The 22,523-nt window shown below is 39.7% G+C and overlaps 1 protein-coding gene across 24 annotated transcripts in view; it reads right to left on the bottom strand.

The window, feature by feature from the left end:
* The window catches only part of adgrl2a (adhesion G protein-coupled receptor L2a), a 133,607-nt gene extending 117,893 nt beyond the window's left edge, over positions 1-15,714 (bottom strand). For 9 of the 24 annotated variants that reach the window (XM_077583567.1, XM_077583568.1, XM_077583576.1 and 6 more), the window contains exon 1: positions 15,028-15,712. The gene's annotated coding sequence lies outside the window, so the exon portion shown is untranslated. Of the gene's footprint in view, positions 1-15,027 lie in introns of all 24 variants that reach the window. The other 15 variants (XM_077583579.1, XM_077583580.1, XM_077583578.1 and 12 more) reach the window with 3 other exon arrangements.
* Between the last annotated feature and the right edge of the window lie 6,809 nt (positions 15,715-22,523).

The following is a 22,523-nucleotide window of genomic DNA, read 5'->3' as shown; positions in this document are numbered from 1 at the left end:
TAAACCAAGAGTGCCATCTAGAAGAATAAAAAAATATCACGTGTTTCATGAAGCTTCATTTTCCAATCACGCCCAAAAATTATACAGCAATACATTCTGAGTGAATGAAGCTTCGTGAAGCTTTATGAAGCACTTGCAAAATTGTTTTACTCCTCTAGATGATGGTCTTGGTTTAAAGATAAAGGCTAGTGCAATGGAAATTGATTAAACTTTCACTGCATCTTTAAATTGAGTGTCATCTAGAGGAGTCTAAAAAGATCACAAGTGCTTCATGAAGCTTCATTTGTCCATCACTAGTTATAACCCTAATGGAAAATAAGTGCGTGTGACGGGAACACTGGGCATTGTGTATGTGAATAACTGTCTCTTTTGCATGTTTTCGTACAAAAGATAGATTACAGAATTGGTGGTTGACAGAAAACTAATATTTTATTTTATTTATTGAGCTGTAGTATTACGGCAGTCATGGATACTGTGATATACTGCACAGTACTGTGTGAAAACTTTAAAATAATTGAATACAGTGGAAAAAAATGGACAAAATCCCACGTCACACTACTTTTCGGCCAAACAGGGCTGCTGCAGCCACCAGAAATATTATGTAAACGCAACCTAACAAGCAACAAGGTCATAACTCTGCCCACTGCGCTCGACCTCATTGAAAATCCGTGTGATTGTTTATTTCCATGTCCATGTTTGTTTGCCAAAAAGGAAGCAATCCTTTGGATATATGAAGCGTGGTTTTAGTGTACAATAATAACGCGGTTGTATTTACATGGATGTGCACCAGTAAGCAGCTTGTGTGACCCTCTAACCCCCTCCCTCTTTCAAAATCAGCAGCTGCGTGGTTAAAAACACGGCTCCGTCTTTCTATTAAGGGCCTCGGCATCAATAATGCACTGTGATCGCCAAGCAGTATTGAACAGGATTATTAATTTTTAACAAAGAGAACAGCGACACAGAACATGAGCAAGGTAACTGAGATGATGATGCAGTTAAAGTGGAAGCCAAAATAAGGCATCGTCGGTGCCTTTGTTAGAGATGACGGTGAAGACTGGAAATACACCTTATAGTCTTTCTTGGTAAATTCTTGAGCCAGATATGACAAATATAAAATCTGAATACATGAAAAAGGCATTTATTTAATTTTAATTACCATGCGTGCAGATTTTTTTTTTACCACAGCTATAATATAATCTACAATAGCTATGATAAGGACTAACAGTGAGAAAAGCACTTTAAAAATATATATATTGCAGCTAACGATTACATTATATCATCTTTAAATGCTGTGCACAATTGAAGACAAAATACAAAAATAAAAATAAAAAAGTACACAGGCTTGTAAAGCAGTAATCATTGAATGTCTCTCTTTTTTGAAGAGTGCCAATTCTTTGAGATTAAAGGCTTTGGCCATAATGTGACTGACCGTGACTTGGTGTCTTAATTGATGCTTTTAACCTTCCGCAGACCAGATGAAGGACGGCCAACATAATGGACGGCACATTACGTCACTTAAACAGAACAAGGGTAGAAGATTTGACACTGTATCATACAATGATTTGGATTTTTGTGTACTTATAATAAAATGAGATCTTCCATGGACCATGAAAACAATCTTGTAAAAATTTTAATGCAGTCAATACTGGATTTAATCAATTCAGTGTAGCTGAAATCCAGCAGACGACCGACTAACTCATTACACCAATTACATACGCAAATAATTATTTCAACAGTGGCATCTTGGCATGTTACAATCCCAGCCACGCCACTGCTGTATCTATTTTCAATCCCAAAGACAGCATGAATGCCTTCATTGGACAAGCGAAGCAGCACGTCAACCCAAAACACGGCATGGCCCTGTGCACACACGCACACACACACACCGAGAGCTGGGTGTCGTCTTTCGCATATCCAATCACCTGTCAGCCCTAAATCACAGCACCCGGACAGGTAATGGCGCTTGTTAAACCTCATGAAGCTACATTTGTGTTTTGTTTTTCTCCAACAAAACTATGCAAGTAAAACAATAACGCCAGAGGGAAAAGCTTTTTTTTTTTTTTACGCAATCATTCACAGCATAAAGAGCAAAGCTTTGAAAAAGTTCAAAGTGCACCATTAGATTTCTTCCAGCAGTTTCGGTGTCACAGCTCCAAGGTACCGTCCTTGGTTCTGGGGTGGGTGCTGAGACGTCTCCTCGGTGCTCATTAGCATAACATCAGGACAGAGAAGCGGATTGTGATGCAAACAAGCTCACCCCCACCAAGCCTCTATTTTAATAAAGGTTCTGGTATGCTCACTGTACAAAAGGATCAGGCAATTTTAGAGGCCAAGGCAGATCTAATGATAGTTTCGAGCTAAGAAAGAAGTTGAGGAGCACATATTTAAATTCATGAGATGATGAAAGTGGAGTACGGTAGCTAAACGACGTCAACTGCAAAAACAAAAAAATAGATGAAGCACTTTTAACGCTTTCCAGGAAAGAGAATAGATATCCCCTTTGCAACATTATTCAAGTATAATTGAAACACATTTTGCATTCATGGCCTGTCTTATCATCCGGAGCTGGACAGCAGATACAGCAATCCCTTGTGTTACACCTTGTGTGTGTTTAATATGTGTTTGCTTTCTGGTGATAAGCAAAACGGGGAAGGATGGATCGTTTTTTTTGTTTTTTTTTTTCCCTTGCAGTGAATAATTTTCAAGGAACCCAAAGGCACGAGAAGAGAAACTACACGAGACCGCCAAGCCGCCTGCGATAAAGCGTTCACTAAAGGAAATTATCTGCTGCCACTTTGAATACCAACGGGATTCTAATTCCCAAAACAAACTCTGAAAGGGAGAACAATTTCAGACCGCACCTTTTGAACCGCCGCTTGCGAATGCGTATGAAGTCAAGATGTGAATCTAGGCATCTGTGTATGTAATATGCTGAAGTGTAATAGTTACAGATGTAAGTCGTACCAAATCATGGCAGCAGATGACAACTCATTCTGAATACAAATGGAATGTGATAACAAGGTCGCACATTCTACACCTCTGAATTACAGTCCACTGGAAGATACAGTCACAAACCGGGCCGGCCAATTATTTAGGTACACTAGTCACTCGCATGTAGCTAAACGAGGTTAATACTTTGCAGTTTTAATCTATTACTGGAAACGACAATAATAAACACATCGGGGCGCTAATTAGCGAACCGCCAGGCTTCCCGTTCTGTCACTTGGACGGGTTGTGACTGTGAAGCAAAATTAGTTATCCTCACAGTTGGTGAATGATATCTTGTAGCAGAAAATAATAATGACAATAACTGAAAAAAATGGCAATGTGCCATCTACATTTTTTTTTCCCACAACACAGGCTTATCCACTGTTTCAAGATTAAATTTGATCACGATCCAAATTACACTACGAATTACATTGACAACAAGAAAAAGAGGTATATGAATATTTTTCACTATTACAATTTGATTGAATGAAAAACTATGCATATCTCTTTTTTTAAGTGCACAGTACCTAATACAATACAGTACCGTATCTACTAATCTTGCCAATAAGTGGTTGTGTAAACGACTCACTTATTAGATAGGTAGCTAATACCAGTTATCACTATCCTTATTAAGGCTGAGTTTAAAAAAAAAAAATTCGAATAATCAATATCGAACCGATTTTCCTTTTCAAGCCCGTTAAGAATTCATAAAAGCATGAATCAATTATTTTAATATCTCCTTTTCTCATAAATACTTAAGAAACTAGAATTTTTTTTTGTATCATTTAATTTCTTGAAATTTGTTGTGAATTTAAAATAATGTTCTTACATTTATGAAAGACCAGACTTATTGCACTTTAAGACAATTCAGAATCCTTTGAATTTATTTATTTTTACATTTATTGAATTTGAATTATGAAAATATTTTAGTGTTTATAACACGCGTTACTTTGATTAATAAACTAATTCAATGATTTAACCAGTTACTGCCTCTGCAAAATATAATTTGGATTTGAATATTTGTGGAGTTTTTATCATGTCCTTCACACTTAAGAAGAATTGATGTTCCATCATTAATCAATATCGGATTGAAGTGAAGTGAATCGAATCAAATCAAATTGGGAAAAATCTAAATTGAATTTAACTGAACTTTTATGAATTGAAATCAAATCGATTGAGGAAATTAGAATCAATATCCAGCCCTAATCCTTAAATATGAATTTCTAGTAGCACTAATACAATACAACTGGCATTCTATACCATAGTTGACACAGTTTTTTTTAATACGATATCCATATAGTTTACGTTACTTTGTCGGGTCATTAAACGTCCCGTTTTGACCGAGACTGTCCCGATTTTTAGCCTTGGGTCCTGCGTTGCGGCGCATCTCACCAACCACATTGTGTTGTCCCGATATTATGCAGGTCCCATCCCGTTATCCCATTTTTTGCCATGTGTATGTCAATCACACAGTTGTCATAGCAATTCATATGATAAACACATTAACCCCCCACCCACCCCAACCCTTGGCGAAGATTGACTAGCGAGCAGTTTTTCATTTTGAGAATCTGCTAACCTTAACTTTAAGTCCACTCCTGTTCGAGTCCATGCCAAAAGACAAACGTTAGTGGACAACTACTCATGAAAAGCCTCTCAACAACTCCCATATGTAGAACATGTTTTCCAGCTGCGCAACACAAACTGATTTAATGATGTCATTTAAAAGGAATGGCTCCAGATCTTTAAAGGATCTGTCACTGCTCTTTAAATTTACATACAGTTTTGGCGGGTTTAAGCGGTAACACATTGTGACTTCAAAAGAGTTAACGGCTAATAAATATTCTCCGTCGCCGCTATCCATCTTTTTCTTACATGCCAAAAATATCCAGCGCATCAATTAGCACCTCGGTTTGGGGCTATCACTGCATGCTCTACTCGCATGTGCTGTGTTGCCAAAGCTTCATTAGACATCGCTATCCGGCCACTTTTTTATTTCATTTTAATTTTAAAGCATGCGCTCAGCAGAGGGAGTCTTTTGTCAGTGATGGCAAAATAAGAGTTTACTTATAGTCCCTAAGTTGCAGTGCATCTGTAACTACCCTGATTCCAATATGCGCAAGAAACTCTGGGCCCGCTCCAGGTGAGAGAATAAAAGATTGCATGCACAAAAAGTGAGGAGGCGTTCTGTGCTCAACATCGGGTGTCTCGTAGCTACATTTACAGAGCATAAGGTCCTCTGTTTCGGCATAGGTGGATTTATTTTGCTAAATATGCTAAATAGAAAACAGGCTCACCTCCACTGTCAGGGAGATGTTATTAAGCAAAACAGGAGAAAACTTTACTACATCCTGTGGGCAGGTCTCGGCCTCTACCGAAATGCAGTTCTTTGTCTATCCGCGGGCAGTCCGGATCGACAGTATTTGTGATGGAAATCCATCTTCAGCTCACCGCCTTCTACTGTAATCAGCTCAAACTGATGCCACAAATGCCACCAGCTCTACTTCTTTTTTTTTTCAGTCACAAAAAAAAAATCAAATCTTTTTTTTTCTTCTCTCCAAGCCTCGTTTGATTGACCTCTGTATGGTCATTTTTCATCAGCTGATACGGACCTGCTCTCATCACACTGAACTACTGCTCAAGTTCAAAGAGAAACGCCGTGCCGGACTCACATGGAGTGCCGCATGACAGATGGATAAAAAGAAGTATAGAAAGTAGTCGTCGTACCCTGAATATTGCTTGTATAATTCTAGATTTAATCAGTTATTTAGCCCATTCCTTGTAAAAAAAAAAAGAAAAAAAAAAGAAGTAGCTGTGTGGGCATAAAAACAATATTAAAAAAAATGAAAGAGTTTCTCATGTCTGTCATGTCCGTACCGAACGGGACGGGAGATTTGAACCACTGCTTCCATTGATCATTCTAACAGACGATCTAACGGCTTTTAGAAAACGGCAGCAAGCCAAGCAAGAACTGCAGCAATCCTAAAACTGGTCATCACGGAACAATAACGAACTGGTAGACCCAAGGAGCGGAACGGAGTTCCTATAAATACTTGATACGCACTCGAGTCACTATTTTACACTGTTAAGAGCTGGACCCCGGACTTTAAGAACACAGACAGAAAAGATACATAAAAAGGAAACAAGGATAAAGTGAGCTTCCATCACATTTAAGCAATAGTAAAAACCTGCCACTTAAATTGAAATTGAATGTAACACTAAGTCTTATTATTATTTAATGTTTCACTATGTTGCAAAAAGCTCAAGACTTTTTCACAGAACTGTATCGTTAACTAACTATTAGCTGATTGGCTTTTGAAAGGTTGCGCCGATCCATGTTATCGATCTTCAGACGCAAGAGAGGTTCCTCCAAAACTCATTTTGGGTTTTATAGACACGTTTTACAGCTGCATAAAAACAGTCTGTAAAAATTTAAATTACTTTTTTCTTTTTACAATTACCAAAGCATAGCAGAAGGAGAAGCTACAAATTTTATTGACACACATCTTCCAACTAACTGCAAGGAAAAGCAGCGCTCCATCTTCACAACACACTGGCAATAACATATATCCTACAGTCGTAGAAATTGTTTTTATAAACTGAATACAAAAGTGTCTTTTTTAAATGAATGAGCCTTGAACGAACAAACACAAACGAGTTCCACGTGGAATGATATCCAAGGAAATTAGAATATGGTCGATTTTTCCCCCCCTTGCTGCGCAAACAAAACAGGTGTGATCTGCCACATTCACACACAGAATATTAAAAAGCAATAAGTGTAAGGAACAAACGTGTCAGCCTGATAAATACAGCACCGAGGGGACGTGTGAGCAGCATTATTGGCCCAGCCAGCACACATGTACGTTTCCTCAATACGTGCCAAAAAAGATCAGAGGTGTCAATATTCTCTTTCCAATTGTCATGATTAATACATGAATCATTTGACATCTCCATCAAACCGATGCCGATTCGGAGGTGGAGGGTTACTTATCACCCGTGTTAAGGATGTTTATTACTTGAGCGCCCCCGCAGCGTAGGTGGAGAAGCTGCAGCCAAAAAACAGCAGTCCATGCCAGCGGGAATGGCACAGCTGTACAAGCAAGGCTGAAACTGGGGGAGTCAGTCGAGTACCCCCCCCCCCCCCACCCCCAACCCCATGCATGAGTCCACGCCATTGTCACACACGTCAACTCTCAACGCTACATCGCTTCTTACACGCCTACTGAGTGTCATTATTAGCCTGATTCTGCGCCAATTGGGCAAAAAACAAGTACTTTTTTGTGTCATACCCATATTTGGAAATGGCACATTTCAGCTGTTTTTTTTCACTATATAGTCCAAAAATATAATAGACTTTTTCAAATGTAAATATAACTAAAGTATCAAGGTTAATGAAACACAATCTTAAAGTCACTGTCAAGACTAAGTACGCTCGGTGACACCCAGCATCTCACTGAACAGTAGATCCACAAAATGTCCGCCGCTCTGCCTGTTATGTTTTAATAACACTTAAACGGAAAGTCAACCCCCCCAAAAAAATATTTTGAAGCTCCGCTAATCTAACGCAGCATTCTGATTCATATTTTGTTTGTGGAATATGAATTAAGCAGCAAAATCCAACCACTTTTATCCATCAGTGGGCGGCCATTTTGCCACTTGCTGTCGACTAAGGATGACATCAGAGTGCTCAGGGCTCAGGTAACGACCAATCAATAACTCACTCACTTCAATAAGAAATAATAAAACACAACGTGGTGAAAGTCACCAAAATAATCAAAACAACAGCTCACAGACATTTTGGGGTAAGATATTGAATTTGCTAGTACTCAAATAAGTGGAGTTAACAGCAGTTGAGCACGTATAAGCGCATATTCAAAAGCTGTTAATGCTCTTAATGTCACCATTACACAAGTAAGTGTGTGTGTGCGTGCTAAGGAGCTCATGGATTCTACAGTCACGGTAACACGGAGGGACAACTAGCTTTAGCATTACTCCCCAGACTGGTCAGTTTATATTAAGCCAGCTCTCTTGAGCCCCATTTTGTTTTACGGGCAGAGATTTTGCACTTCAGCACAACCACATCTTGGTCCCTGTGGGCACCAATTTCAATTCTATTTTTTCGCCCCCCACTTTTTTTCTCTCTTCTTTTTGTTTTCAAGAGGTTTCCCTCAAGAAAGTCGGGTCCAGTTGACCCGAGATGAGGCCGAGACGGACGGAGCGGCTCGGCGGGGCGGCACAGAGCGAGGGGCTGTGCGCGGGGACAGAGCAGCAGGTGCAGCTGTGACAGTTGCCGTGTTGTCGCTCGGCCCACACTGTAGTCAAGATGAGGCTCACAGATGTAGCCACTCAGCGCGCGGCTTTATTGGCTGCCTCAAACAATGCATCTCTGTCAGGAACAACTCCTCCTCAGGCCATTTTGCACTGTGTTGGTAAGACAGCGCCGAGCGGAAACTTCATTGTGACACGTACACACACGCTAACGCGTGTCGTGTGCCGCTACAGCAACCCAATCAAAAGCTCTCCCGTCAAGAAAACAAAACCTGAAGCGACACCATGGAACATGGAGGAATGATGTGTATTTACATTCATCATTTTTTTTCCAGACCGAAACCGGTATGAGTACTCAACTCTCTTGAGTAGTCATCCATAATGGTAGCAAGTGCCAACACCACTGTTTTGATACATAACATTTCCAAAAACAAAATCAATGAAAGATCATGTTATATATCCTGATAAAGCATTTTTTTCTTAAAAAATGTATGGAAATTAATGGCAATTTTCTGTTATTCTAATTTCACGTTCCTGATCCTAAAACGGCCACAAGAGGGTGGTCGATATTGGTATCGGTCTACGTCGTGAGTACCGATACCTTGAAATAAGGCTGGGTATCGTACTCGCCCATCCCTAGATAGACCATTGTGTTGTTGTTTTTCTGGGCCGATGCCAATTATTAGTAGTCAAGGAGGCCGATAACCGATTTAAAGCCTATTTTTACTTTCACTGAAAATGTTTTTTAAATTTGTTTTTTTTTGGGACAATTCTGTGTTTTAATTCTAACTAATTCTAATTCTAGGGTCCTCAGCACTTGTTGAATGAAAACTTAGCTCCCTATTGTTACCTATAATAGCGTTTTCCGTTCCGCACAGTATTTATGCCTGCAGTTTTGCTCATCTCACATATAGTTATTTAATGTACGTACACTTCAGACATTAAATACAGTTGCACACGATTAGAAGCTTTATTAGGTTTTTGCATTACAAATAAAGAAGAGTATTTGCTTTGTATTAGAGAAACTGACACCAGGTATCAATACCTGACCTTATTTCAAGGTATCGATACTCGCGACGGTGGACGATTTGTGGCCATTTTACAATCAGGAACTAGTAATTAAAAATGAGTAGAGTAGAAAATTGCCTTTTATTTCAGGCAATTTTAGATAAAAAATTCTATATTTGGGATATATAGGTATTTCTTTAAAATTATATGTCTTATTTATAAGAAATAAAAGTTAGGTATGCAAAGTACTAGTGTTCTCGGTACTTGGTATCGCTGACTACTCAAGAGTTGAGTCCTCGTACTCGTATCGATATGAAAAAAAGTGCTATGGGATATCCCTACGATACAATACAGACAAAAACTACAATGATACACATTATATCAAATTCATACAAAAAAAGTAGGGGTGTGAATTGCCTAGTACATGGCGTTTTGATTTGTATCACGATTCATAGGTCACGATTCGATTCGATACCGATTACCGATATTCCCGATGCGAATCTATAAATTGATTGTTGTGATTTTTTTATTTTTTTACTCTAATTTAGAAAATACTAATCAGTAAACTTGTACATATACACTGTAAGATTTGTATGAAAATGTATTTATTTATCTGAAAATTCAAGCTTATACTGTAATTGAGCCACTGCATTTAACAAACGTTGCAGTCTGTTTCATGTTTGAACAGTACTGAAATAAAAATATTAAGGCTTAATATTCCATTAATATAACATTCTTCCATGCTTAATATGTGACTCATAACCCTAAGTAAGACGTTTTGTTGAATATTCCCATAAAAAAAATTATGTTTAAAAATCGAGTCGGCCGCATATCAAATCAATTCGAGAATTGCGCGTTGTAATATCGCGATATACTGTATTGCCAAATCGATTTTTTCTAACACCCCTAATAAAAAGTGATCACTATTATCACTGTAAATAGTAGAATGTTATCTCAAAGTGGTTAAGAGGTGGGTGTATTTAACAAAGTGGAATCATTTCATCACCAAGTATATTTCAAGCCTGTCAAAAAACAAATTTCTGATAAATCATCATAACGTCCGTACAATTAGAGCGACCCGTACAGCACCTGCTGAGGCCGCACTTTACCCCCCTGCTAGATTTCAATCAAGCGCAACATTCTAACTGTACCCAGGAAATTAAAACTACTTTTATTTCTCTCTGGAAAGAAAATTCCAAGCAGACCCTCAAAGTAGCTCCGAGAACATATCAGATCTAATATGACGATATTTTTACGGTGTCTGCCTTCTCAATTACTGGAAAGAAGCTCAACGAGGGCGGTTAATTCATATGCAGAGGCATTATCTGTGCCCAGAGTGAACGGGGGAGAGCGGGGGGGACGCACGGCGGGCCAAACTTATGAGCGTGTGAGGCAAACATAAAGCTTTTTTGGGTTGGCCCACACATGGAGCGCGGCGTGAAGATAAAAGCAGCAGGTTCCATGATTCACTGCAGGAAATTAATCGACTAATAGTCTTCTCGCTCTCTGTTTCCGTGCCAAAAAACCCACATAAGAAGCTCATTAGAGGTGATGATGGACGTTTATGTTCATTCTCAAAATGTACACAGATTCTTTTTTTTTTTTTCGTGATTGAGCAACCTCTAGCTCCATCTTTCCTCACGTACACTCACCCCAAAAAAAAAAAAAAAAAAAAAAGTGCCTCCTGTCAGCGTGAGCAATCATTATCACATAATTTCATTGTTTTTCCACCCCTCCACTGTTGTTTGATGTCTCTGGCATGCTAGCAATTGAACAGATAATTATTTGGTTGATTAGCTGAGTTTTTTTTTTTTTAACAACTTAGAAGGCTTGTGATATTGCGATATTCCTCTGAAAGTCCCAGGCCAGACGCTCCACTCCATCTGACTTGGCAAGTAAGCCACGAGTGCGAGAACAAAGCCCCAAACACAGCCAAGCACACGCTCAACTACACAATAGCAACTTAGCAGAACTAATCCGCTAGAAAATTAAATGCCACATTGTGTGTTATTTAAAAAAAAATAATAATAATAAAGTGTATAAAAAGACTGCTTCGTGGTCTGCTAAAGTTTATTTTGCGAGTGTGTGCACTCATACACTGAAACTGTTTTCCTGTATCATAAATTGATTTTACATCAATAATGAAAGGATATGATTCATGTTGTGTGTTAGCCGTACTGTCCTGTGGTGCTGATTTGATTCCATATTTACCTGATTTTGTTTCCAAGATCAATTAGGTATGTACCTAACCTAACTTCTGATGACTTTTTTTTAGATTACATATTGTACTGATTTTATTTCCGTTTTTGAAAGGACACGATTCATGTTGTGTGTTACTATTACTGTCCTGTGGTGCTGATTTGATTGCATATTCACCAGATTGTTTTCCCCAGGTTCAATTAGTTCTGATTACTTTTTTTTTAGATTACATATCATTTTACTGTATCAAAAGATGGTTTTGCGTCTGTTATGAATCATGTACTGTGCCATGGTTCTGATTTAATTGCATATTTACCAGATTTTTAGGGGCCGGAATTAAAGATTTATCAACCTAACCTAACTTTTAGCGTTTTAGATTAATTGGAAATATTTTTCTTACTAGTGACACTATTAAATAAACATTTTAATTCAAAAATAAGAAATAAATATTATAATAAAAAAAATACACTTTATATGACTGCATGGAGTAAATTAAAAAATATTCCCAACACTTTTTTTTATTAGCACCGTTTACGTTGCCAAAACTGGTTCCTGCTCATTAAAGCGCTACTGGCTGACTACACTAAATAACAGCCACATAAAAAAAAAAAAATAAAAAAAATCCCTTTTAAATGCAAAGCCGAACTCCTCTCCCGTGCAATGAGTTACACTAGTCAAGGACAGATATATTGCTCCGCCATGTTTACCCACACCACCCTGAATAACCGCCCGTGTCCTGTCGGCGGAGGGGCTTTTAAGTGCTTCGCTCGCTTCTAATCCAGCCGAGGCACGACTCCCTTCCCCTGGCAGACGTGCGCAGATCCCCCTTTTCCTCCCAATGCAAGCCCGGCTCGCGGCTGCCGCAATAACTGCTGTTTGCTCACAGCCTCCCATCTCCTCTGACATGCACAAATTGAATATTTTCTCCAAACAGTGTTGCAGCTGCGCGCTGATAAGCGTGAGTCTTGTTCATATATTGCAAAAGAAATGAGAATGTGGGCTTGTTGAACTAGCACCAAAAAAAAAAGGTGATTTTCAAAATGAATTTCCATAATTACAAATTTTCCATTAGAGTGTTTTCATCATCCAAAGTGACAGTGCTATGACTGCAAATCATTTTTGATTGAAAAAACAGTTTTCTTTTTGTTGTTGCTTTGATTCATTTGTTGGCCTATTTTTCTTCCTGGGTGTGACCACTGCTCACAGTTTTAAATCACACACAGCCAAGCATGTGTGCAACATGTCGTAAAATATGACTTACAACCACAAAGTGGGTCCGTCTGAGCACTAAGATTTCACAAAAGGCACATACGGGCAGAGGGAGGCGGCCATGTTGTTTTTCGTCATAGAGAAGCTATCCTCTCCTTCATGTCACATACCTCTAGCAAATTATTTCGGCAAGCAGGAAATTTCCTCAGCCCAATCCCACGAATCAATTCCCTCCCACCCCACAGGGACTTTTAGGAAGTGGAAACAAATGTTGGGTGCTGGTGGAGGTTGCGCGCACAGTAGCGCTCAGTGTTTTACTGATTAGCGATCGTAAAATAAAACTAGTCACAAGAAGGGCAAGTACTTGGCGTAGAAAAAGCGTGCACCTTCCGTCCTCGCCTTTCTTTACAGCCTTGTTTATTCCTTTTAATGGCGAGCAGTTATCCGCCCAGCATGACTCCGTGTAGGGATAAAGCCACAAACCCACAATTTATATGCCAAAATTGGCAACGGAGTGTAAATCAAAATGAGTCCACTCCCTATCCTATCTATCCTCAACTCCACTCACAGAAGAAGAAATCCTGACACAAGATTGAGCGAGCAGAGAGACAAAAGAAGAGCGAGCATATTTGGGTGGTAATCAGTGAGGATTTTTTAAAGCTCTGCAGCGCAACCTTTAAATCACTTGTGAAGGAAAACATCAGCTCATTGGCACAACCAGAGCGAGCAAATGCCGCCACCAGTTCAAGCCATTCGATATTAAATCAATAACAAATGACCTTAATAAAGCCAAAGTGCCTTACACTTGACTCATTGTTATCATCTAAGGATGCAAATGACGGTTGCTTTAAGTGTTGCGATTCGTCAGAAGAAGATAATCTCGGGCGCTGTCTATTGTGGAAGAAAACAAGTGCGGGATGGGCAGGGGTGCATCGAGCAACAGCCCATAATGTCACAAATTTTGATGAGCTCTCACCCACTCCCTCCTCTTTCACGCTCACTGGCGTGGAGTGTGAAATATTAAAAAAACAGAAAAGGAAAAAAGTTGAGAAAATGGATGCGAGACACTTGTGACTGCTTCAAACCTTTCGGAGAAGCCAGCCGGCCCGTATTGATCCATGCCTGGACATAAAATTGGTGAAAAGAGGCGACAAGAGTTTTACAGAACCGGATTCAATTCCACTCAGAAAAGATTGGAACAATGTACTCACACTTGTGTCACAATCCAAAGAAAATATATTGAAAAATGTATTTAAAATTAAAAAAAGACTACTTTCCAATTTCTTGTGATTAATTGACCCACATTTTTTGCCTTACATTTACCTCACTTGTGGTGGTGAGTCACAAAAGTACTCATCAACTTAAACAATTTGCACTCTTAAATTTAAATCCCGTTTCGTTACTCATCCTTCAAACTGTATTCTTTCATTCATGTGCATCTTCTAAAATGATCCCAAGGAAACAATCACTTCCACAGAAAATGTACCAAAATGCTCATCATTCTTTTCATCGTCACAAACAGACAGAAGTCGCATTCACGGACCTGAAACCACTCGGGAAATCGCAGCATCCTTTTCAAACCGCACAATTTGACCAAGAGACTACGACAAACGCGGGGCTACATTTGACCAATAATCCAGTGATGGATGACCGAGGAGTGCTGGTGTGCTTCGGGGGGGGTGCCATGCATCACCGGCCGGGCCGCGGCGTGCTCTCACCCGGCTCCACACATGCCTTCAACATCCTTTACAATAAACGTGCCCAGAAATGTGTAAATCATCCAATTTTTCAGTCTTTGTGCGCAGACTTAAACAGTCACATTTATTGCTCCCTTTAACTCGTTTTACAGACATTTACAAGCCCATTGCGCCTGTTTTTTTTTCGAAAAGTAATTATAACATTGAAAGACCATTTTTTTCCTTTGAATAAATATCCTGTCCAATTATAAAGGATTAGCTCTTGAATGTGGAAAAAAAAAATCACTTCTCGGGTCACAGCTCCACTAGTATCCCACATATAACAAGAGCATCAATTGATTTGTAAAAAGAAAAATGAAAACAGAAAAACAGAAATGAACTAATAAGAAGAAATTAACGTCTCTGAAACGCGATGCAGGCTCAAAAACGCGGCCGCACATCTGTTGCACAGGGATTTTTTTCTTCTTCTGTATTTTAGGAGTTATCGGCTCGCAATCTGCGTGTGACTTTTTAAGCTCCTAAAATACAACTCGCCTTGCAAAAAAAGCTTCTTTTAATTGAGTCGTGAGCACGCGATGTAGTAGCGTGCGTGCAAAAGTGAGCAAAGTTGGTCCACATTAAACTTAAAGCCATCTTCATTCAAAGTGCAATCAAAACTTACCTTGCAGCGAAGCCGGGCGAAATAAAGTCTGAATTGAAAAATAAGAATAAGAAAGGAGGGGGGAATGTCAGATAGTGTCTGCTGGGGGGTCCTGTGCGGGTTTGCGGGTCTGAGGCATGCCCCTCTTCAGGTTCTCTCAGTCGGCGACAGGTTCTCCTCTCAGCCCGGCCGTGCCTCTCTTCCAGGGGCACACTTCCATAGCCAAAAGCCGCTCTCGTCAACACCTCTGCCGGAACCGAGCCGACACCATCAAGTCTGGGCTCTTCTTATGTACCGAAACAAAACAAAAAAAAGGAAGAAGAAGTGTCTGCGGACGTTTGGAGTCTCTATCCGCGGCTTCCGCTCCGTCCGTGGGCGAGAAGTTTTGAAGCCGAAATGGAGCCCGCTTTCGGGGGTAAAGGAGGAAAGGACGCGCGGCGGACTTCCAGTAAGCAGAGGCAGCCAGCCAGTGCTGCTTCGGCCGGGAGCAGGCTGCGGTGTGCTGGCACCCACTGAGGGAAGGGGGAGGAGGGGGGGTAAAAAGCCTGGACTGGATTTCCTCGGATCCGGACCGTGTGGCAGCAGCAGGACGAGCAGCAGGGGCCTTTTTAACGTGCCGTCTTTTTTTCTGTACTCTGTGGAATATCAAATGAAATCATAGAAAGGATGTTATCAATACATCATTTACTGGCTCTTTTTCTGCTTTGAGATGTATCCTTTGCTTTAGTGCAAACAGTAATGTGCTACAGTGGGCAGTCCTGTGGAGTCAACCAATGAAAAGGAGGATTTCGTCTCTACTGTCGTATTACGTTGGGGAGAAATCACAGCAATATAAACACCTCCACCATGACACAGTGGTCAAGCAAAAATATGCTTCAGCATTTTTTTTCTCATATGAAACAAAATGAGGCACGGCAATATAATCAAAATGAGACCAAACCGAAAGTGTGTGTCAACATTTCTGCCTCTATGATTAACTTTGTCAGAGATGCATTGATTTGACAAGATCTATCTGTTAGGGGTGTAACAAAATATGGTTTGAATTAGAAAAACAGCCTGGATTTAAAAGATGTGAATGCATCGAATCGAATTGTTCCGACCGTGTGTGTGTGTGTGTGTTGTGTTGTGTTGTGTTGTGTGTGTGTGTGTGTGTGTGTGTGTGTGTGCATGTGCGTGTGTGTGTGTGTGTGCGTGCGTGCGTGCGTGTTGTGTGCGTGTGTGTGTGTGTGTTGTGTGTATTCCAGCACTGACCTGACAACTTCGAATCGGATTGCAATCCCATTGAGATACGCATCAAATCATCATTATTGGATCAGTGCACATGTCTGTCTATCTATCTATCTATCTATCTAGTACATATATGTAAAATGTATATATAGTAATTATTTGATGTCTTAATCCAAGCATTTGGTACATCTAGTGATTCCTGATACAAAAAACAAAACAAAATTCAATGTGTGCATTATCTGCATAAGGGACTCTGTTACTTCCATAAAACAAAAGCAGGTCAACAACGCACATGAATGGCATGCTTATTTCTGCATTGGGCGCAGACTCGCATATTGTGATGTGGCCGAGAAGTTCTGTCCCGAAATATTACGAGACAGGGCACCTGGCTTCAATAAAAACTGTCTTTCACCCACTGTGGGGAAACGTGAAGTTGAGTCATACTCACCAGGTGAAGGTGAATGCAGGCGAGGGGCTGACTTGTGTTTTTATAAGCATAATTTTACATAATAATACATGCCATTTTGTGGGTGGGGGCAGGACAAAAAAAAAGAGAAAACAGATGTAATAAAAGGTCACCCGGTGGCAAGCATCCATAGCTGGAAAAAATGTTTATTTATAAGCAGAGACTAAGAACACATGTGGTGTCTTTATGGCTTTGTTAAACAGCAATTTTGTATTCACACTAGTGTGCAGTCCAAATTGCCAACAGAGGGCATTGGACTATTCCTTTGAAAAGATAACTCAACACAAACCATCTACAGGTGAAGACAGTTTATTATTAGAGAATTCACCCCCATTGTGTGTGTTGCATTTGTGTTTTTATGTCTTCCACGAGTCACGAAGTATTTATGATTTACAGTCACATTAGTGTATCTTGCAAAAGGAAGCTCGGTAGCATCAGGTGCTGTTTGCTGCAAAGTACACTAAGCATAATATTGTGAATGAAGTTTTTCATGTAGAATTGTGCTCTGTATTGATATTGAAGCATGTCAAATTGACAGGCAGTGGGGTCTGACATTCGGAATTCCCAAAAAACAAATGCTGCGCTAAACACGTACAAACGTTTCAAGGCCATATAATTCAGTATTCTTCACTTCAGCAAGCAAATAATTAGTTTATTGTGCGCCAGGGGGCGATTCTACAAGTAGAATCAGAGGTTTAACGGTGCTGAGCTCACAGCCAGGCAAGATAAATTTGACAGTTTTGTGCATCTGAATGCAATTTTATTTGGAGAAATTCTGTGACTAAACCAAAAAATGCGAAAGGTTATTCAAATGTTGAACCACAGCAAAAGAGGAATGGATTGGATTTAGAAATTGGATTTACAGTACAAAACAAAGGTTTTGCTAACCGTACTCATTTCTGAGGGAAGAGAATTTTGATACAGAAGCACCTTTACATACACACATTAACAGGATGCATTTTTTTCTCGAACAAGCAAGCCCCCAGAAGTGAGCACTAAACTACAACCCCCCCCCCCCCCTAAAAAAAAAATAGACATTTATAAGAAATTCTACATATAAAACACATGGACAGAAACTAACTTTCGGGAACACTGTGAATAATAATTCAAAAATATCCTCTCCTTACTCCTCTTTCTCTGCTGTAATATGAGTTATAATATTAATAGACATGGAGTCATAGCTTGTCAGTAGCACATGCGCATGCCACAACAGCTACTCTCTTATTTAAACAGAGGCGAGTGCTTCTATCTATGACAACATGGAACGATTTATAGCTAGAAAAAAAACAGCTTACTTCTAAAAACAACAGAAAACTCTAATTAAATCAAATGAAAAATTGTAATGTAATCATCTCAAATATTAGCGGTGTCTCAATGTAGGTGCTCAGAAATGTCTGCATTGTGTGCGTCAAGCTTGTTATTTGTTTTTTTTGTGACAGTTATTGTGAAAAAAGGCACAAGGGATTTTCATTTGAGCCTGACATTTAGATTTTTGGCGAGGCGGAATTTGGCATATGCCAGTCTCTTCTCTGCTTAGTTTCTTTGGCAACTTGGGCAAGGGAGCTCTGTCAACCTACAAGGCAAAGAAAGTACAAGAAGAGCTGTCAATGTAATCACTTTTTTTTCCCACTTGAACCCCATTCGCTGGATATGTTAGAACCTTAATGCTCCAGTCCTCCAGAGCTGGACTGGCCATTTGGCATGGGGCAGATGCCTGGTGGGCTGGTGTTATTTGGCGCCAACACTATTTCATAATTACTTTTCTCCATTTTCCCCAAGAGACTGTCTCACAATTTAGAGGGAGCAGGCCATAAATCAATTTACATTATAGATAGCAAACTGAACCCGTCAACATCAGTGGCAGGGATTCGTGGTAGCCGGTGGTGGTCAGGAGTCAAGTCTGAGTACAACATTTAGAAGAATCTCTCTTTAGAATAAAACATGTGAACATTGCATCCGTTATTGTCACACAAAAGAGCTCCGGGCGTCACGTGACGATCCTGAATAAATATGTCGCCACATTAGCAGGGTAGTAGTGGCAACACACAAAGGACTACCAATGGAGTAACAATAAAACTTGCGATTATCCGTCAACATTCCACCCAAGTGAATCTCACTTTGATGAAAAGGACATCATGAGATGTGCAAGATGGACAAGGTTGGATATCACAGATTCCTATGAAGTGCCAAGACTACTAGCGATGGCAAATAGGGAGAGTGTTCCAGATTTGCAATGAATTTCCTTCTCACTACAATGTTGAGTGCAAGCGAGTATACAAAGGCTTGAAATGTTATAAATTTGTACAATGCGGATTTGCTATTCCTCTTTGTGTGTGGTCAATATGCCATCTAAGGGAGGCGCTTCACTCACACTTTGTGTGTGGTGGGAAGTATCTGCTAGTTAGCATCTGGTTAGTACACAGAAAAATCACCAGGGATAGATTAACACTGAGAGTGTTAAATCTAACACTAGAAAATGTTTGTGTCCACACCAATCAGTGTGAACGTGACACTTTTCAAAGTGTTACTTTTTTCACGCTTAACCAGTGTTACGCTAACACTGTTAAGTGTTAAGAGTTTACACCGGCAAACACTGAGTAGTGTTGAAATTACTCTACACTAGTGTCAGTGTTAAACATTTAATTCTGCCAAATCACACTTAACTTTAACAACTTATGAGTGTATTGCATTAGTGTCTGTGTTATTTTTTTTTAAAATTCAAACTACTTCATTCAAATAGTGTTACAAGGTCCTCAAAACACTTCACATTTTGACACTACATCCGGAGAAACTGGCGGTTCACTATCTTGCTCAATGATACTACAGTATAACATAGTCCCACTGGCTTGGGATCGAACCCACACGCTCAAGGTTCAGGAGATGACCACTCTACCACTGAGCCACACCACCTACGACAACGACTGGATGTATCACTAATGAAATGTCGACGGCCTTTACTGGAAATGAGGGGGTGGTCAATTTAACACTCAAGGAAGTGCTATTCTGGTCACACCCAACATCCACCCCAACACTTAATAAAATGTACTCTGAGAGTGTAACTTTTTATCCTAACAGTGTTAAAATGCACAGGTGCCTGGTCTAAGCCAAAATGCCAGGGTCGATTTTTTTAAAGTTTTTTTTTTGTACCAGTCCATTCCTGGCTCCTACTACAACAATCAAAACTGACAGAAAACCGACACAATTTGTGTTTGTTTGGTCGCTAGTAAAGACATGACTCCTGTTGTTTTTTCCATTGTCTTATCATGTGGCGATAATGGCGGATGCGCCGTACCGGCTTCAGTCATCCCCGGTGAGCAAACATACCTCCCAATTTCTCATGTGGCTCAAAGCCTGGCTCTTAACCTTGAATTGTTCTGCGAACAATGCTTATTGGTTCCTTCCCAAAATATTTGCACATGATTGACATCTCAGGCACACATGACCAGTCACAGGACTGCGGCTGACCCTGATAAATTAGAGCTCTGTGGCCAAAGGTTTTGCTCAGATTTAAAGTTTCAGAGCACAATTAACAAAGCTTCTTATAAGCACCATGACTTGTTGCGCCGCATATTCAAGTCATTTGTTTCTCCTTTTATATTGCTTATTCATTTTATGCACTACCTTGACCCATGTACTTGTATTCCTACACAAATAGAGCTAACTGATTTGCATCGAAACATTGATGTGTGCAGGATATAAAATACACTCGGCAGCGCACATGAATAAATGCGCTCGGTCAAAACAGCTTCTTCAGTTTTTCTAAGCAGCACAATTGCGCACAATTGCAACATTTTCGGCCTTTGGCATGACTTGTAACGAGGTAAAGTTAGCTAGCAACATGCAAAAACTATAAATAATACTGAAAAGGTCGTTGCGTGTTCGCATAATGTTAGTGAACAAATTATGTATGCTTTACAAGGATTTTGAAAGTTTGAAAGTTTGAAAGAACAGTAGACCATTCTGTATAAATTGACACCTCACTATAGAGAACTAGAACCATGTGAAACATAGGTAATAATAAAGTTCTAATTAAATGTCATCATTATTATATATTTTTTTACTAGTGTATCAATTTAGTGGTACCTTCACTCTTGAATGCTTCAAAATAAAAGGTCAGTTAGAAAGTGGTATTTTTTATTTTTCATGCATGCCAGATCCACCACACCAGCATCGATCGAAACTCAAACACAATCTGCTTCTTCCTCTGGTCGTTGAATCAGTGGAGGCTGATGTCTGTGGATCTCACTCTGCTTCGTCTGTCCTTCCTTCCTTTCCTCAGTCTCTCATTTGGTCTCTTGAGGTCTCCCTAATTTGTTGGAATTTAGATGTTTCTGGGGTTGGTGAAAGACTCTGGTTGGTAACCCCGGTGGGTAGTAGGTAATGTCTGGTCGGTGCTGGATTTCACTTTCCTTTCTTTTCTTTGATCCTTCCTCGGGTCTCCTGACAACCTCACGACTCTAGCTGGATTCTGAAGTATTCGGTTTAGGTGAACGGTATGGGCTTTTTAATAGGTTTTAGGTGAACTAATGAGTACACACTCACACGCACGCACACATGCACACACACACACACACGTACACGCACACATACATGCACATACTCACCCACATACAAAATAAAAATTAATAAAAAAAATAAAAAATAAAAAAAAGAGAGCACTGATGATGACATGTCAAATCGGTAAAATTACCGAGTGAATAATACTGAGCTTTCTTGGAAAAAAAGAAGAAAAAAAAAAGGAAGTGGTATTTGTGCCGTTGTGGGAGTAAACAATCAATTGACTTGAATGCCAATGGAAAATTTTGTTTTAGAGTTGTGACAGACCACTGGAATGCAGTACGGTAGTAAAAGTTAAACCTGCTATTTATGTCATAGATTTTTTAGTGGGTAATGTTATCTCTTTTTTTCCAATGAATTCATTATTGACTATATAGCTGTCTCTTTTAAATTTCAAGCACTTCATTGCTATGGTATACACAAAGAGAACCAAATGCTAATGTAGACTTTATACAATATACTACGTACTTAATATTGCCTTTTCTCTCTCTCTCTCTCTCTCTCTCTCTCTCTCTCTCTCTCTCTCTCTCTGGCCTTTGCATGAGAAAGAGCAGCCGTATCTTCGTGAAGGAAAGCTCTCCACATTACCCCAACATGGACTCTCTTGTTATTCACGCATCAAATTTGCCAGGCTGCCTTCAGTGGTCTCCTTGGATATCAAGCTCTTGCAGCAGACTTCCAATCAAAGAAGGCCCGTCTCGCCACAGATGCGAGTCGGTTAATATTTATGTAACCATTGGCAACCATGCCACTTGGAGTCTTAACCTCACTTCTCCGCCTCCACGAGGAGCTGCCCTGTTTTTGCACGGGTTGAACTGGACTTCCTTTGGGTTAGCGATAGGCTCTGCACAGGCTTATTTATTATTTACGTTGTGTTTTGGAAAGCGACCTGTACAAGGATGAACTATTCTTAACCTTAATGTGTGTTTCAGAAAGGTCATTTCTTAGTAGACACAGTATATTTTCAAATAGTATATCATTTTGTATATTATTTTACTATATTTAAGTGGAACCTCTAAGATCAAAACAATCAATTGCAGGTACATTGGTTAACTTTTTCATGTTTAGATCCAATTGTTCCCAAAAAATAATCCAAAAACAATGAAATCACTTGGAGAGTCAAACTAGCTGTATAACTAGTATGCAGTGATGACTTGTGGATAGAGTTGTGCTCTTAACTTTACACAGCCTGGGTATGTAAACTTATGAGCACAACTCTATATAGCGTTAAAATGTTTTCACCATTATTATTTTTATTTGGGGGGGT

This window comes from Vanacampus margaritifer, chromosome 13, assembly GCF_051991255.1.
Source record: "Vanacampus margaritifer isolate UIUO_Vmar chromosome 13, RoL_Vmar_1.0, whole genome shotgun sequence".
Classification (NCBI taxonomy): domain Eukaryota; kingdom Metazoa; phylum Chordata; class Actinopteri; order Syngnathiformes; family Syngnathidae; genus Vanacampus; species Vanacampus margaritifer.
Note: the sequence above shows the minus strand (reverse complement) of the source record. Positions and strands in the feature narration are given on the sequence as shown.